The 19,715-nt window shown below is 37.9% G+C and overlaps 1 pseudogene; it reads left to right on the top strand.

Moving 5' to 3' along the window:
- The first annotated feature begins 390 nt into the window (after positions 1 to 390).
- LOC107143136 lies at positions 391 to 18,506 on the top strand (annotated as a pseudogene).
- Positions 18,507 to 19,715: the final 1,209 nt, after the last annotated feature.

The following is a 19,715-nucleotide window of genomic DNA, read 5'->3' as shown; positions in this document are numbered from 1 at the left end:
GGAAAAATGAAGATTTGGAAAAATGGAAGAGTGGATCAGTTGTCATAGGTTTTGAAGAACTGTTTAGAAGCAACTTAGCATCTCAATGTGTTAGAGCTGTAAACACAGGGCAGAATTTTCAGGGGAGGACTACAGATTTCCTTTCAATATGCCACTTTCTAATCAACAGCTTTTCTGAAGTTTTCAAGGTGGACCTCCTGTGCCATCCAAAGTGCTCCATGAACTGATTATGCAGGAGACTCCACACCTGCCTGGTTCCTATCCAGCCTCCAGCTGTGGAACCTGAGAACACAAGCAGAGAGGTTGCTTTCTGATAGGCGAGATCATACCCAATGCTGCTTAGAAGGTCCCTGTGTCTTCGTGGGAAGAGCCTGTTCACAAGTGACAACCATGACGACGACATCAATGAAGATGATTGTCAATGACGCCAGTCGTGGTTTTTTCACATTTGGGAAATTAGGGACAGTACATTCATTCTCTTGCTCTCTCTCTTCTTCTTATGAGTAATTCAAAATAATATAATACATTTTGTTATTCCACAGTACACATCATTATTTGAAAGACAAAACAAAAGACTGCAGTTTTTCAGGAAGAGAGTACCCTGCAGCTAAAGTTTGAATTTTTGGCTTGCATACCCTGCAGAGCTTGCTTGAGAGCTGCCTGGGGCTCACTGAGGCAAGTTTTGAACTGCTCAGTAGGTCAACTGGGAGGAGGATTTTGTAACAAAGTTTTACATCTTTTCATATACTGTGTGGCCTTTATGTTTCCATTCTCGAACTATTTTGGTTGGTTTAGTAAATAAAGAGTCCATGCTGATTCCCCTGGGTTTGGAGTCAGGTAAGAAAAACTGGGATTTGAGATATATTTACATATCTCTGTGACATCCTCTGCAATAGTAAAATAGTAGTGTTTGCCAAACTGGTTGTTTAATGATTAAGATAACTTTGTGTATAAAGGGGTTAGCAAAATAGAGCAAATAATGAGTGGTGAAAAAGCATTAAATGATGATGACAATGATAATGATAATGATGACATTGATAATCTCAATCAAGTATGATTCCACAGTCAGAGATAGCTAAACTACTGCTTTGCTTTACCCAGCAAGACTTTTTGGACTGTTGGTTTACCAGTTGTCTGCATTAAATTATGTTTTGTTGGGGCTGGGATCGTGCCTAGCATGGGTGGGACCCGGGTTCGATCCTCAGCACCACATAAAAATAAAGGCATTCTGTTGTGTCCATCTACACCTAAAAAAATAAATATTTAAAAAAAATAAAATAAATTATGTTTTGTTAAACAATATCGGAGGATATGTAAGCTTCATTGTTTAACGATCAAATGGATATTTGTTATGAATGCTATTCATAAATTTATAGAAATAGCTTCATTTTAATTGGTATCTGTTACTTTATTATTATTATTATTATTATTATTATTACTATTAGTAGTAGTAGTAGTAGTAGTAATAGTGTTAGTATTAAATAGTAGTAGTAGAAGAAGTCATAGTAGCAGTATTCATCATATTTTGAGGTATGGAGAAGTAAAAATGAAGAGCACATTGTAGAACTGGGTCAAGAACAACAGATGTAGTTTTGGAATCTGGAGCAGGAGATTCTTACAGGAGATGATTAGAAGGTGACTGTGTCTTCCATCACCAACTCTCACTTATTTGATCCTTCTGTGTCAGTGGGTGTCAGGGTGAAAATGAGGGGCAGCATTCCCTGGTTGCCATGGTGTGGGCAGCCAATGCAGAATGGTGGACTCTTTGGCTGCAGTCCCAGGAGGACAGTGTTCACCAATGAAGGCCAAGGAGAAACTTAAGTTTGGACAGATTCTTCCTGCTCTGTGCATAGATAAACAGGGGCAATTGAGCACTGGGCTGGGTCAAGAGCTTTTCTTCAGATGCATCAGAAAAGGACGGTTGACTTGCTTTTCTTCTGCCTATGTTGTCAGAGAAGAAGCCAAAATACTCACAATGACCAATGTGTCCTGGTCCCTCTGACCTTGCTCCCAGTCACCTGGGTATCTTTTTTGAATATTAGGGTCACATGTCTACCTCAGAAACTTTGCAACAGTTGCCTCCTTTGTCTTTCTCAAATACTATATAATTTTCCTACTTAAAATTTTTATATTTATGAATGCATTTATTAAATTTATTTCCCCCCAGGCAATATTATCTCCACTAATCCTAGAAAAGAAAAGAGTAAGATCAATCAATCAATCAATCAATAGATCCATGCACAATAGAATAAACTTTAGAATTTAAAAGTAAATGTAACAAGCAAGGCTAGGGACTTCATGAATGTAACCTCAGCTTCAATAAATATTATAAAACAGAAAATACACATAATGCTTTTGGAAGAAAAGACTCAATAAAAATATAAGTGCATACTTAACATATTGATATACAAACCATTTTCTAAAATGAACTAAAATTATCTTCACATATAAAGGCCAATTATTGGTCAAAGAAAATACAGAGAGTATAATTTAAAATAAAATTCACAATAACAGAGCCACCTGTTTGACAGTGACTCAATACAAAATGATGATTTTGCAAACCATATCTATTAGGCTTCAAAATCTAATTTGCCAGCAATATAGTCACAAATACATGATAGTTACCAAACATTTTTAAGTCTACTTTCTATTTTTTCTTGTTCAGTCTTCATAGTATATAATTGCACTGTGATGAGTTTTAAATCTTAGAGAAATAGTATTAATTGAAACATGTTTGTGTATAAGCATCCAAAAATAAATAATAGAACATTTAAAAATAAGTCTAGTTACTTCGCTTGTACAATTTGTTTGCTCTCAGTGTTTGTGTATTTTTCCTGGTTAAGTGTATACTACCTTGTGAGTTGAGCACTTTCCAAGTTAATGTCACAAAGAAAAGAGACCATTCACTCCCCACTCATATAATTTAGTAAGATGTTTTCCTTTGGCTTCCCTTGTCCACTGATTTTGTTAGGTTCATAATTGAAAATATTCAGTATTTTTCCTGATTAAAAATAATGTATGAATGGGCTAGGATTGTGGCTCAGTGCTAGAGTGCTTGTCTAGTATTTGTGAGGCACTGGGGTTTGATTCTCAGCACTGCATATAAATAAATGGATTAAAATAAGGTTCACTAACATCTTAAAAAAATTTAAAAATGATCAATGAATCTTTGTGTTATAAATAATTCAAAAAATACAGAAAAGCAAGCGCTCCTATCAGGTGAAACACACACATTCAAACAGAGCCCTGAATGCAGAACAAAAGAGAAAGTTCCTTCTCAATGTCAAAAGTGCATATATTAATTACAAAACACTCAAGTCCAGCCTGGAACCTGTGAAAGTGGCTGTGGGGTGTGGTCTGGCTGATCCCCTCTCAACTAGGCGACCTGTGCCAACAAGCTGCGCCAGGTGTGTCTGTGCTGCTTCCTGGAGAGAGCACACGCACCAGATTCCAGCTGTGTCCTCCCCTCTCCCGTCTCTTCTGCCCTGGCAGTCCTCCTGTCTCTTCCATTTCTGTTGCTTTGGAGTGTCCAACTCTAGTGTGTTCAACTTCTTTCTGTCTCAGTTCTCCATGGAAATGACTCTGTCATAGTTCACCAATGACCTCTTTATTCCTAAATCAGTGGGAACAATTCAGTCTTTCTTTTTCTTAACTCTGGCTCCTTGCTCCATGATATCGCCTCCTCCTGGTTCTCAGACTTCTGCAGTTCTTTGTCTCTTTCATGGCCTATTTTTCCACACCATCCTTATATATTCATTTTACCTGGTTATATTACTTGGTACACATTTATTGAAAAACCCCTTTTTAAATGTCTTGGATAATTACTTACAAGTTTAATATTCTCAAACCTCTAGTTTCCTGAAGATCCTTGTCTTTGCCTATCAGCTCACAGTGCCAGCAATTTTTTTCTGGGTATGACACAGCACCCCAAATTCCCCAGGTCCAAAACAAAGTTCATTTTACCTCGGACCTTTTCCTGTATCTTGACTGTATCTTGACTGGCAGTGCCACAATCCGCTTAGCTAGAGGCTAGAAGTCTCCTTCAAAACTTTTCCATGCTTCATTCACCTAGTTCTAATCCATTATTACGTGTGAATATATCTTGACTCCCCAGATATTTGTCAAATAATTTTTCCCCCTTCATACCACCAAAGTATTTAAACTACCTCCATCTTATATGCCGTCATAATAATGTACTAAATACAACTGAAACCACAGAATTTTCCTGTATAAGTTCACTATATCTTCCTGACACACACAAGATGAAGCAAGCCTCTAGGGTGACACGTGAGGCCTCTCTGCCTCTCCATTGTCCTCTGTCCCATCACTTCCTGGTGGTCCTCATCAGAACCCACTACCAGCCAATGCCCCACACCATGTTATTTGTCATAGCTCTCCCTTGGCTTTGTCATCTCCCCCTACAATCCTGCTCCCCCTCCTGCCTCCATTCTGCCCTACCCCTAGGTGACTCCTGCCTAGGCCTGGGCTCAGTCCTGACCCCAGAGCCTTTTGAACCCCTCCTCCTGCCAGTCTTCCTTGACCCAGGGGTTAAACACTCCTGCTGTTCCTTCATCATATCACATATGCACTGCCATGAGCTTTGTAGCTTTATGTGTCTATTTTTTGCTTTTTTTTTTTTAACAGACTAAACTCTATGGAGGCAAAGCCTGTATTTATGTTGACACCTGTATAACCACAATTGTTACCACAGAGGCCAAGACACCTTTGCATTTAAGATGTACTGCAAATGGACAGCGTATCTTTTAACTAGAATTCTTGAACAGCTGCGTACTGCCAAACGGAAAGTCGTGCAGGCACTATGCCCAAGGACATAATATGTGTTCCATTTTTTAAAATTTTTTCATTGCCTTAATTATATTAAAATTCAAGATCACTTAACAACACATCCTGTAAACTAACTAACAATACGCTGAGCACATATTGGATAAATTAAGTGTTTCAATGTCAATTATTCTCATAATTTGTTTCTCCATTATTATGGTACACGTCCAAAGAAGGGATTAAAACTATTGTTTTATTTAAACTATATCTACATATTCCCGTTCTTTTTCCCTGAAGATGTTTTCAACAAAGTAAGAATGTTCTTGGACATGGTAGCAAATATGATAAATGTTATTACATCTACTGCGAAGTTAGCCATGAGCTGGACGTGACCTAATGATATCAATTAAGTGTTTATTTTAAATTTAACATTTGTATGTGCTCTACTGAGCCTGATCCAAATTTTGAATGTTTCCTAACTTGAATAGATCAAGATGTGACTGAGCATCTTACTGGTAAAAAATAAAGAACATATATTGTCAACTACAATGCATATTTGCTCAAAAATAAGAAATAGAACAAGAACATTTTTAGTAATAGATTTAAAGAAAGAGTTTTATATGAATTATATCATTACAATAAAACATAGTATTTTAAAATATGCCTTTGATATTCTTGGTAGTTCTGAATAACTCAGAATGGAAAACAATTTCACATACTAGAGTGCTAAAACCATGTTTGTCAGATCTAGAAAATTAGCAACTCCTCTGCCACTTTCCCAGATCTTTTTATCTAAATCTCAAGATTTTTTTTTTTTTGGTATACTGGGGATTGAACTCAGGAGCTTATTCAACCACTGAGCCACATCCCCAGTCCCATTTTGTATATTATTTAGAGACAGGGTCTCACTGAGTTGCTTGGTGCCTCACTTGGGCTGAGACTGGCTTTGAACTCCAGATCCTCATGCTTCAGCCTCCCAAGCTGCTGAGATTACAGGTGTTTGCCACCGTGCCTGGGTTAAATCTCATGATTTTTTTTTAAAATATTTATTTATTTATTTACTAGTTATCGGTGGACACAACATCTTTGTTTGTATGTGGTGCTGAGGATCGAACCGCGGCCGCACGCATACCAGGCGAGCGCGCTACCGCTTGAGCCACATCCCCAGCCCCAAATCTCATGATTTTTAACTATGCTAAACGCCATAGCTGGCAGATGACATTACACTTTCAGTTTTACGTATGCATCAGCGTTTTAGAGTTAACATCTAAGAATTCTGGAATTGCTAGGGACAGAGTTTCCTGCTATATTCTCTTTTCTAGTTTTTTTGTCTATCCCAACCATATACTTTGAAAAACCTGCAGCTTTAGGGATATGCATTCACTTCCTATAAACTTACCCTTTCAGAGTGTACAGTTTCAGGTTTGGGTGTACTCCAGTTGTGCAACCATTATCACTGAGCTGCAGGAATGGGCCCAGAACACACAATGGTCTGGCTGTCTTCCCAGATCTTCCCTGCTCTCTGGTGTTCCTGGCCTGCTAACACTTACATTCCATTTCCATGTGTTTCCTAACTTTGGTTCTTTTTTTTTATTTTTGTTTTCCATTTTTCATTTGAGGCTTGGGCTTCTGCCCTGGGAACCTGGCATTTGTCTTATCTCTGATTTGACACTTTTCAGGCACTTTGCCTTAGAACATCTCACTAGTGCTCTCCTTTTGTTCACCATTGCAGCTTCTCCTGTCTTATTTATTAATCAAGAATCTACCTATAGATGAGGGCCATGCTAGCCACTCAAGCCAGATGAATGTTTGAAATGTTTGTTTCCAATTTTTGTTTCCTGGGATTCAGTCCTTGATGAAGCTAAAAAAAAAAAGCAACAAAAATAAGCTTAGAATCTTCCTCAAATGTAAAGGAAAAAAAAAATAGAAAATTTCTTTAGGGTGGCACACACTTGTAATCCGAGTGGCTTGGGAAGCTGAGATAGAAGGTCATGAGTTCTCAGCTGAGATCTTGTCTCTAAATAAAATACAAACGCACGGTTAAGTGCCCCTGAGTTCGATCCACACTAAAAAAAAAAAAAAAAATTTAGGAGAATTGAGAGCTCAACTTCAGGAATTGGGAATTTCTACAAATTTCTGAAAAGCCAGGCAAATAAAGATAGATACATCCTAGTGAGCCTATGGCTTTTGAATCTAGATTACGCCTCAAATATTCACATAATTTTCAGTGCAGGACAAACCAAGTCAGAGAGTTCACACTGGAAATGGAGTGTGTGTGTGAAGAAACATTTGCAGTTGTTACTGTGACCTTGTGGCTGCCTTTGTCCTTACACTCTGCCCTGACCAGTGCCTTGGACTGAAACCCCTGGCATGTCCCCCTGAGGATGTCCAATCTGACCCTCGATGGGGAGATCTTCTTCTCTTGCCTTAGGATAAGCTGGGTAAGTAGCCAAAGAACAGCTATGGTCGGGTACCTTTCTCAACTCTGGAGAAATGTTCCTGAGCCAGCATGTGAGTTTCAGGACAGCTAGAAAGCAAGAACATGGATTTTGGTTCCAGAACTCCTAGAACTGAATTCCAGCTTTGCAACTCACTGACAGGTGACTTTGATGAAGTCACCAAACTTGCTTTGTTCTCAGTTTTCCCCATTGTGAGAAGCTACAATAGCACCTGTCCTGGAGGTTTGTTATAGCATAAAATGTGTCAATAAATGTTAAGTGATTGTGAGACAATCTAGCAGAGACTGAGAAATACTTTATCAACTTTTTTTTTCCAGATGCCTATATCACTGGTGAATATTTTTTTTCAGAATAGGAAGTTCAAATGGCACACCAATGCTAATCACTAGGTTTATGACTTTGGACATTTAACTTGTTCCATCTGACTTTGTATTTCTTGCTGGTAAAATGAGATAAATAATTACTTGGGAACATTATGCTATGTGAAATAAGCTAGTCACAGAAGGACAGATACTATATCATTCCATTTGAGATATCTAAAATAGACTCTTAGAAGCAAAGAGGAAAAGCTTGCAAGGGACAGAGAAGGAGGACATAGGGGAGTTGCTACTGAATAGATCAAAAGTTTCAGTTTTGTAAGATGAGTTTCAGATCTGCTCTACACAATTGTGTCTATAGTTAACAAAACTCTGTTATACTTTTAAAAATCTGTTAAAATGGTAGGTCTCATACTAAGTGTCCTTATCATGTTTTTTTAAAAAGCTTCAATTCTTGCCTCTGTTTATCCCACAGTGACCTAATAAGGTTTGTTTCTCAAAGGCTCAGGGCTCACAGCAGCAAGCATCTCCTAAAGCATGCAGAAACTTATTCACAGAGGATCAGCAGGAACCTGTTTTTGCAGCATCTCACACAGATGTGGTGTTAGTCAGCTTTGTGTCCCCATGACCAAAATACCTGACAAGAACAACTTAGAGGAACGAACGTTTATCTGGGGCTCACAGCTTCAGAGGTTCAATCCACTTTCAGTTGACTTCATTGACTTCATCCCTTTGGGTCCGAGGTGGGACAGAACATCATGGAGAAAGGGCATGGCAGAGGAAAGCTGCTCAGCTCATGGGAGCTGGGAAGCATAGAGAGAGGGGAAGTATCTGCAGGGAAGATGCACCCTTCCAGAGCACACCCCAGTGACCCACCTCCTCTAGCCTTGCCCTATCTGTCTATAGTTACTACCAGTCAGTCCATTCAAACAGGATGGACTGATGAGGTCACAGCTCTCACAATCCAATCATTTCACCTCTGACTACCCCTGCATTAACTCAGGAACCTTTGGGTGACAGCTCATATCCAAAACCATAACAGATGTGCTTGTGGAAATACTCTGGCCCTGGTGCATTCCCTTTTTAATGGAGTAAGAATAGCGGTGATCTTGCTCAGGAGAACAGATACTTAAAATGTTAGTGCCAGTTTCTTAAGGATGTACTGGGAAAAGCCAGAGACAGTGCAGGAAGTTGTCAGATCACTCTTAAGGAGAGGGTTCCACAGTTGAGAAATAGCTCTCCTGTTCTTATGCATAATATGGAAGGACAAAATATAAATGACAAAATATAAATTATATTTTCTTCAAAGTTATCAAGCACTATATAACTTAAAAGCATCTACCTATGAGGACAAAAAAATAATGGTGAAAGATTACAATGAAGAATAAAATACACTGAATGTATATGCACATGATATTATGTCTCAACATAAATATACAAGTTTAATTTAATTATTAAAAATACATGTTCTTTTCTTTTTGGTATCTAAGACTGAAATCAAAGGCACTTAACCACTAAGTGACATCCCCAGCCCTTCTTAATACATTATTAAGACACAGAGTGTCGCTAAGTTGTTTAAGGGTCTTGCTAAATTGCTGAAGTTGGCTTTGAACTCACAAAGTTCAAAGCCAGTCTCCTGAGCCTCAGTCTCCTGAGCCACTGGGATTATAGACATGTGCCATCATGCCTGTAAAAAAACTACCTTTTCTTTAAACAATATTTTTATGGTGAATCTAACTTGTAACTGATAGCTCAGCACTGGGAATGAGATATGAAATTGATAGCTGAAGGAGCAAAGAAAAAAAAAGAAACCCAAAAGAGTGTTTTAACTAATACAATTATTCCAAACCAAATAGTAAGGTCTTGATGCCACTAATTTCACACATTATTATTTTATAATACATTCTGTTATTCATAGATACACAAGAAAAAGTTCATTTGCACAATCCACATGTGCTGTTTGAACTTGAATGGAATATTTGTTTCTATGCTATATTTCTATGATGAACTCACAATAACTTTCCCCATATCCTTAGTTGATGAGATGAAGCCGGGATTCAGACCTGCTTTTACTCTATCTTGGTGCCTACAACATTTTAAACTGGATGGAACAGGGAAGGGTTAGCTTTCTTCCACATGTAAAGTGATATCGCCCTCTTTCCAATGCTGGCTTCATGGGCCTAGGTGTTGTGCAATTGCTCAGGGGCTCCACATGTGGTTTAAATTGTTATTGTCTCTGTCTTGGAGATTTTTTTTTTTTTTAAACAAGAGGCTCCACATTTCTAGTTTTCTTTGGGTCCAACAAATTATGAAACCATTCCTGTTTCTGGAAAATATCTAGACAGCTCTTTAAATAGTTTCTATATTTGTAATCATTATGAATTAAGAAAAAAAAAAAACCTAGGTTAATCAACTAACAAAAACATCCCTGGATAATCCTGGGACTGTTCCATTTCTTCTCATCATTACTAAAACTGCTTCCCCTCTCCGACATCAATTTCTTCTTCCCAGCAGGGCTGGTACTCCTTGTGCTCACTTGGTGCCAAAGTGCTCTCCAGCCACGAGGCTGCCTTCCAGAGTTTTCCAATAAGACGCTCCGCGGAGTGCTGTAGCTGTCTAGAATGTTCTTCATTTTGGCTTGAGCAAACCTTTTGGCAAGCTGCAGGATGTGGGACAGATGTGACTTCCTCTGGTTTCCTGAAGAAACACTTCCACCTTTGGAATTCATCCCCAAAATGAGAAGGGGTGGGGAGGAGAGAAGGAAGAAGTGAGAAGACATAAAGAGAAAAGAGAGATGATAGCACTGTCCAAGTTGCCTGCTTCTCAGACAGAATGCACCACCTTACCCTGTGTTCCTATAGACTCCTCTTTAATGGCTCTTACCACCTGGTAGAGGTTTAAATTTTTGCTCCTTAGCTCTGTAAGTAATGGAATATTGTCTAGTTCATTTGTTCGCCCCCAGACCATCAAAATTTTGATGAAATGTTTGGTTAAAATTAAATGCAACAAAATGAAAAAGAAAATTTCCCACAGTGGCTTTGGCACCTATACATTCCCATTAAAATTATGTGTTTTTCAGGTGAGCTGTGTGTAAACTTCCTAAAACTAAAACTTAATGAAACCCTAAAATGGATGTGTAAGTGCTTCATTACCTAAAAGCAATGTTTCCAATTAGTTTCTTTTTCTGGGTTTTATTTAGCTAATGGTGCAATTTAGCTAATGTTTTCGCTAAAGAGAAAGTGAGCTGCTGATTAAATTAATGTCTTCCTATAAGATAAAATGAATCACTATTAGCATAAATCCTTCCTCAATAGCATCTGACAAACCACTGCTAATTATCCAGCCAGCCAGTACTTTTCAGGCTGCAGGCTTATGAGTTTCTTTTTGCCTTTTGATTCTTTCTTTCTTTCTTTCTTTTTTTCACTTATTTTACTTTTCCTATAACATAAAACTCACCCATCAAATAGGTGTCTTCTGAAAGATACAAGTTAATGAGGCCACCATCCCCATAGACAATGAACATTTTTTTCTCATCTATCTTATCTGTCAAATTAATTAAATTTGCCTTGAAGACTGTCCAGCTCAATTCATCAAGTGGATGTATAAATGATAAGTAACATTGCAAGCATATTGTTTTTCCCAATGTTTAATTATAAAAATTGCCAAGCACACAGAAAAGTTGAAATACATTACAGCAAATACCCATGTACCCTTCACCAAGACCAAGCAAATAGTTTTTTAAAGCTTCCAGGTGATTCTGGCCTGTGGAAGTTCTGAGAACCACTGTGTTATTCCAGGGCTCTTTATACTTTTCACACTTTACTGTGACCTGGGTGCGGTGTCAAAGGTTTGTAATCCCAGTTACTTGGGAGGCTAAGACAAGAGGACCACAAGTTCAAGGCCAGCCAGGGCCCTGTCTCACAAAAAAAAAAAAAAAAGTTGGCCATGAAGCTCAGTGGTAGAACACCCTGCGTTCAATTCTTTAAAATTACCTGGAGATTGTTAACACCCAGACTATTGACCCCATTCCTAAAGTTTCTGATTCAGTATGTCTAGGGTTGGGCTCTTGAATTTGCTTTTCTTTCTTTTCTTAAGAAACTCTCAGATTCTGTTAATGTTGCCAACTCAAACTCACACTCTGGATAACATTCTACTCTGGAAGATGGGATATAGGGGACAGAAGAGAAAGGAAAGAAGGGCATCATTGGCTTGCTTTTGGTATGCTTTGGTGGCTGGAAGGAGTCCATGCACCAGGGGTTTGGTTGTCTTTTAGACGAGAGGACAGGAAAGTAAGTTTTGTTTTGTGTTAGGAGTAAAGAAAGTTAGGGCAAAAGTAAATGTCAGTACCTTTGGAGGCAGATTAGCAGGAAGATCAGGGAGAGCTGCCCTGAGGGCTTTGAGCATTTTAGTCTAGTTCTGATGGCCAGAAAAAGGGTACATGGATCTGCTCATGCATAATCATGAAGTTACAATCTATGAAAATTACTCATGTAGTGGCCAAATTAAGCTCTAGATCTCTGTCTCCACAGGTTATGTCACATACATAAACTGAACGTAAAATATAAAGTGCAACCATATTGATTCTAGCTTTTCTTTTTTCCCTCTCACACAAAACCTGAGAAAGCTGTTTTGCATTATCAATGTTCCCAACATCTGTGCAATTGGAAAGTCAACTCTTTCACTTAGAGGTATGAATTTTCGTTGCAGTCATTTGAGAAAGATGGGTTACAAACATGTGGAACCCAAGCCAAACCCTTCTAATCTAAATGGAAGTAAAAAGTACTCCTCTAGTCATGCAGTGTTTTGAAAATTGACAATTTTCTGAAATTATTCTTTAGCTTTTGCATGTGGAACCGAGGCTATCGGGCCCAATTCCATTCCTCAGTGCATGGAAAATGGTGGTTGTGGAACAATTCTGAGAACACAGGACTTAAGGGAAGTGTTTCTTTGTATCGCTACATAGAGCTCAATTGTATGAACATACTGCGGTTTCTTTATCCATTGTCTTGTTGATAGAAAAACAAGCTATTCCCAGCCTTTAGCTATTAGGAATAAAGCTGTTATGAACATTCTTGGACAAGTGTTTTAGTGAACATGTGCATTCATTTCTCTTGCATAAACATTTAGGAGTTGAATTGCTGGGTCAAAAAATAAACATAGGCTTAGTTTTATAAGAAATTGCCAGACTTTTTCCAGTGTGGTTGTACCATATTACACTCCCTTCAACAATGTGTGAGTCACGGCTGCTTTATATTCTCTCCAAAATTCAACAAGTTCTTTTTTCATTTTAGCCATTCTGGTGATTACATATGGTTACGTTCTTATGACTTTGAAAGGTATTTTCCCAATGGCAAATGACGTTGAACAAATTTTCATGTGTTTATTGGTTATTCATATCTCATCCTTTATTAAATGTCCATTGAAATATTTTGTTCATTTTTAAGTTANAGAACTAGACTAAAATGCTCAAAGCCCTCAGGGCAGCTCTCCCTGATCTTCCTGCTAATCTGCCTCCAAAGGTACTGACATTTACTTTTGCCCTAACTTTCTTTACTCCTAACACAAAACAAAACTTACTTTCCTGTCCTCTCGTCTAAAAGACAACCAAACCCCTGGTGCATGGACTCCTTCCAGCCACCAAAGCATACCAAAAGCAAGCCAATGATGCCCTTCTTTCCTTTCTCTTCTGTCCCCTATATCCCATCTTCCAGAGTAGAATGTTATCCAGAGTGTGAGTTTGAGTTGGCAACATTAACAGAATCTGAGAGTTTCTTAAGAAAAGAAAGAAAAGCAAATTCAAGAGCCCAACCCTAGACATACTGAATCAGAAACTTTAGGAATGGGGTCAATAGTCTGGGTGTTAACAATCTCCAGGTAATTTTAAAGAATTGAACGCAGGGTGTTCTACCACTGAGCTTCATGGCCAACTTTTTTTTTTTTTTTTGTGAGACAGGGCCCTGGCTGGCCTTGAACTTGTGGCCCTGTCTCTCCCTAACATTCAGTCAGGCAGGTCCTGTGGCTATATCTCAAGCAAAAGGCACAAACTACATGTAGATAGAAATACATGAGGATGTACAGAAGATAGAGACCTAAACAGATGCAGAGCACACAAAAGCAGAAATGTAATAGGAAGCAATGATCAACTCAAGGCGACCAAACAATTTTGGTGACTGACTGACCGACCCTGGCAGGACTATGTGTGAAGTATCCCACATCCCAGTGGAGGCTTCTGTCAGGCCAATGGACAGGCCAGGTCTCATCTCAGCAGAGTTGTACTGGATGCCTCTTGGACACATTCTCCTCATTCAATTCTTCATTCATCTGATATTTTTTGTATGGCTAATAATTAAATTTCCTTAAGGCAGATGAATCTTTCAAATAACATCTTTTTACTTATAAAAAGATATTTTAATAAAAGAAAATGAATTTGGAAACCAATAATACTTGTGAAAAGACAGATATCAGTGTATGAATGGATGAATGGATGAATAAATAAAGGCCCATCATTCAGATATTTAAACATTTTTCATTTTATGACAGTTATTTAGTTCTTCCTTCTCATTTAGAAATATGATTTGTCAAGAACTATGTAATGTTTTGAACAACCAACAATAAAAATTAAAGAAAAAAAATAAAAACTTTTATTATTAAAAAAAAATAGAAGATTGCTGTGAGATTGGTTTGAATTACTGAGATGCACTCTGTTACGTGTGCCTAAAAATAACGTAGAACAATTTTAAAGAACAGATTTCAACATTTTGTTCATTATAATATGAAAGATGGTGCATTGGAGTGCTTTAAATCTTTTAAACCTTTGCTGTGGTTGCAAGAATAGTGGGCATAAAAGGGGGAATCTGTCATTGTCATTCTGTTTTTATTATTAGTGCCTAGTGTAACTTTGGACACTAGACATAGACCTTGCGCTGCTTTCATTCATTTGTACATTAGACTATGGAGCAGGTATTTAGTATTTTTTTAAACTCTAAAGTCTTTTGGTTCTAGTCACATATTATAGCACCAGCATCATTTGGCTAAGAAAAAGATCATTTTTAATACAGGAATCTATGAGCTAGTGCTGTTTCCTGTTATCAATTGTTTTATAAAGTTTTATGACTGGGAGGAGATAAAAGGCTGCAGTAATAATAATCTCACAAAGTACATATTTGTTCTTCTTATTAATTCTGTCCCTCATCTCTCAAGTGCCTTGCTTGTATAGCCAATATTTCCTAACATGGTCTATTTTCTGAATCTGTTTGGCTTAGATCTAGATTTCAACAACAACAGAACAAATAAGTAATGTTCAATGACTATTAGCTAAGACAATTGAGAAAATATGCTTTTGGAAACTTTCAAAAAAAATCATGCTTTTAATAATTATCTCAAGATAAATATTTTTGTGCCTAGGTATAAAACAGTCACTACTATATTAATTGGATGGTTTACTATCTAATAAAATGGTAATGGAAACAAACAAGTTCAAAGGATCTGAAATTCCATAAATTACATTACGACAGAGACACCATCTATTGTCATCTCCAGAAGGAAAAAATGGGGTATCTTTTAAATTACTGTCAGCAATAAAAATTCTAAAGCAGAAAATTATTTTAGTTTTATGATGATGTCATAATATCCTCTCCTATGTTCTTTATGCAAAAACCTGCATGAGATTTTAACAATCACACCAGGTCCCTTTGTGGCAGAGCCGCAAAGAAGATCATGTGAAGAATTAGAAATGCCCAGTTATGTGTAATTAAAATCGAGTGCAAAGCTAAGTTCTGAGGAAAGTTAGAGAAATCTCTGGGGGCAAAAACTAAGGAATACTCTGATATGCACAAATACATTGACACTTTCTTTGGCTTCTGCAAGTTGCTAATTTTCCTTTAACAAGAGCTCTTGATCTCACTTATCATGGGCAAGCAGTGGTGAGTGGGCTCTTAGGCCAGAGCAAGGGGGATATTATAACAGAGGCCCTGAATAAAATGAGATCATTTAAAGTGATACACCCAGTATAAAGGTGGGCTAGGAAACATTCATCCACTAGCAAAGAAGATGAAGCTTGATTGTTTCCTCCTGGGCTGGAGATAAGGAAAAAAATTACCCACTATAAATTAAGAATGACATATCGCCATTGTGGAGGGGTTCACATTTAAAATGCATTCTTGTCTCAGAAAACAGCAAACTGAAGGTATAACATAAAAAGTTGGCTTCAGGGCCCACACAGTATGGACAGTGACATTAGCTAGCACTGGAAAGCAGCAGCCTACAAGAGACTGAACTGGGTATTGGCACCAAAACAGACTGGTAGACAATTGGTACAGAATAGAGGACACAGAGACTAATCCATAAAACTACAATTATCTTATATTAGACAAAGGTGCCAAAAACATGCATTGAAGAAAAGATAGCATCTTCAACAAACGGTGCTGGGAAAACTGGAAATCCATGTGCAGCAAAATGAAATTAAACCCCTATCTCTTACCATGCACAAAACTCAACTCAAAATGGATCAAGGACTTAGGAATAAATCCAGAGACCCTGCATCTAACAGAAGAAAAAATAGGCCCTAATCTCATCATGTGGGATTAGGCCTCAACTTCCTTAATAAGACCCCTGTGGCACAAGAATTAAAATAAAAAATCAATAAATTGGATGGACTCAAACTAAAAAGTTTCTTCTCAGAAAAAGAAACAATCTGTGAGGTGAATAGAGAGCCTATATCTTGGAAGCAAATCTTTACCAATTATATAGAGCACTAATCTCTAGGGTATATAAAGAACTCAAAAAGCTAAGCACCAAAAAAACAAATAACCCAATCAAAAAATGGGCAAAGGACCTGTACAGACACTTCTCAGAAGATAATATGCAATCAATCAACAAATATATGAAAAAATGTTCATCATCACTAGCAATTAGAGAAATGCAAATCAAAACCACTCTAAAATTTCATCTCACTCCAGTCACAATGCCAGCTATTATGACTACAAACAACAATAAGTGTTGCCAAGAATGTCGGGGGAAAGGCACACTCATACACTGCTGGTGGGACTGCAAATTGGTGCAGCCAATATGGAAAGCAGTTTGGAGATTTCTTGGAAAATTTGGAATGGAACCAACATTTGACCCAGCTATCCCTCTCCTCGGTTTATACTCAAAGGACTTAAAAACAGCATACTATAGGGAAATGGCCACATCATTGTTTATAGCAGCACAATTCACAATAGCTAAATTGTGAAACCAACCTAGCTGCCCTTCAGTAGATGAAAGGATAAAAAAAAATGTGGCATATATACACAATGGAATATTACTCAGCAATAAAAGAGAATAAAATCATGGCATTTGCAGGTAAATGGATGGAGTTAGAGAAGATAATGCTAAGTGAAGTTAGCCAATCCCCAAAAACCAAATGCCAAATGTTTTCTTTGATATAAGGAGGCTGATTCATAGTGGGATAGGGATCGGGAGCATGGGAGGAATAGATAAACTCTAGACAGGGCAGAGGGGTTAGATGGGAAGGGAGGGGGCATGGGGTTATTAATGATGGTGGAATGTGATGATCATTATTATCCAAAGTACAGGTATGAAGACACTAATTGGTGTGAATATACTTTCAACCAAAGATATGAAAAATTGTGCTCTATATGTGTAATAAGAATTGTAATGCATTCTGCTGCCATATATTAAAAAAAAAGAGAGAGCGACTGAACTGTATCTGCCTCTCTTTCCAACAGACTCGAGTTCAAAGTTTGCTCACACGCATGTGCAAGTGCACACAGAATTTTAAAAAACATTTTTTTAAAAATTTACATAAAACTATAGCAAAAAAAGAGGAAACTAAACTTTAGTAGCAGCTGGAACAATCCCCGGCAGCGGCAGGAGAAGAGGTTTAACTTAGTTGATTTTCCATGGTTGTTGGTTGGTTGCCTTCTCACAGTAATGGAAGCTGCACATTTATTCAAGGGACCAAGAAGCTGGTGGAAGTTTGCTTCTCCTGGCAGCACCCCGATGCAAACCGAGGGTCTGGGGGATCTTGTCACTCTTCCAGGATCTGAATGGGATGTACATTGAAAGGTGTGCAATGTTCAGTCCTAAGTATAACAAAACCTGATAAGCAGGAAGCTTATGTACTCAGAGAGTAGCATGGTTGTGTCCAAGAGCTGTATCATTTTGAAGACATGTGGTACCACCCTCTTGCTGAAACCATTGGTCCCCTGTGGAAGCTTGCTAGGGATTACAGTGGGTTTGACTTAGTTGAAAGTTTATTTAAATCTTGGAAGAATTTTATGAAGCCTCCTCACCAAGGACACCCATCCAGGGATTTCCAGGAAGAAACAGAGCTTCTTAAAGCAATTTTCCCAAATGATGCCACATATTTTCTGGGACATATGAATTCTGATTGTTGGTACTTGTATACTTGGGATTACCCGTCTGGGTAACAAGGCAGCCAGACCAAACTCTGGAAATCTTGATGAGTGTTTTTGACCCAGAAGTTATAGACCAGTTTTACATGAAAGATGGCATTACTGCAAAGGATGTCCCTGTGAGAGTGGAATTTGTGACCTCACACTAGGTTTTGTCATTGATGCCACACGGTTCAATCCTCATGGGTTTTCAGTGAAGGGAATGAAATCGGACAGAGTTTATTGGACTATTCATATTGCTCCAGAACCAGAATTTCCTTATGTGAGCTTTGAAACAAACTTAAGTCAGACCTCTTACAGTGACCTGATCAAGAAAGTTGGGAAAACCTCAAGCCACAAAAATTTGTGACCACTTTTGGTCCATCAGAGTTCTAAATGCCACATAGGGCTTTCCTCTCTCACCCCAGAAGACTGAAGGTTTTAAATGTCTTGGTTGCTAGAGTGCTGTGTTCAATGGTTACAATTTTGTTTTTAGCTATTTTTGCTCAGAAGCAGCAACAACAGAAGATTTGATGAAGAAAAAATACTAAAAGAGAATACACATAAGTGGTGGCTGCTTTCTAGATATTGATACTGGGGGCCATGCTTTCCCTAACCACCACCTTGTAGATGCAGAAAGCAGTAGATGAAGGACAGCGTAATCATTTTGAAGTGTATGCGTTATTACATCAAGGAGTTAGCTCTCTTGCATGAATGTTCTGTGTTTAGGTGTTCTATGCCACTCTTGCTGTGAAATTGAAGTACATGCAGAAAAAAACATTTTACTATGTAAAACATCACCACACTTGTGAAAACAATTCAGTTCAGTTTATGCATGTCGTAATATTTCTGCAAGTATTATTCAAAATTCCCCACAGAAGAGGCTTTTGTCCTTGCTAGGTATTGGCCTCAGCCTAATAATTTGGGACTCTTCTATTAAATTGTTGTCAGAAACTTATATCCAGTTACCTCCACTTTCTAGAACCATATTCTCTACTGTTAAGGAAACCAGTTTCTACTTCATACAGATTTTTTTTTGCAGAAGCAATTAAATTTTTCATTCAAAGGTTAAGTCTTTAAGACAATGATTCCAATTACTCATTTGGGGTATTAATTTTAATTAGTGTTTTTGCATTTGTAGTCCTTTAATTGATTTCTTCCCTCAACATGGTGTCTTCCTTCCAGCCCCACAAATGAAGCAACTCACTTAAACTGTGGGCTTTTGGACCAACCTTATACCCCAGGTGGAAAGTGAAAGAAGGGCTTTGGGTTTAAGGACATGTTAATTTGGTCTCCTTTTTATTGGCATGGAAACTTCTGGAAGGCAAGTGACAACATTAAAAGTCTTCAACAAAGAAAATTTAAGCATCTCGAATGTTGACTATCAGGAAGGACCCATAGAAAGTTACAGATTGAGATGCACTGACTGAACTGTATACCGTATGCTATACTCTGTTCTTTAATAGGTGAGATTAGCTTGTAATAAGAACCATGCCTTTACTAACTTTGCTAAGTAGTGATATAAAAGGATTCTTATCACTAAGTAGATAAGTAGGGAGATTTAGCATCTAGGTTGTCCTGGACTCATTAAGTGTTGTCAACTTGGATCGTCCACTTTAACTTTTGCTTTTAATAGGTATTGCCACTAATTTTCACTAATAGTATACTGTAAGCTTTGGTTCAAAGCACAATCAGGGGTCTTCCATCTGAAGACTGTTCTGTCAAGTGGGTGCTATGACTTCGACTGTTCCTGTGTCATC

This window comes from Marmota marmota, unplaced genomic scaffold (genome assembly GCF_001458135.2).
Source record: "Marmota marmota marmota unplaced genomic scaffold, marMar, whole genome shotgun sequence".
Classification (NCBI taxonomy): Eukaryota; Metazoa; Chordata; class Mammalia; order Rodentia; family Sciuridae; genus Marmota; species Marmota marmota.
Note: the sequence above shows the minus strand (reverse complement) of the source record. Positions and strands in the feature narration are given on the sequence as shown.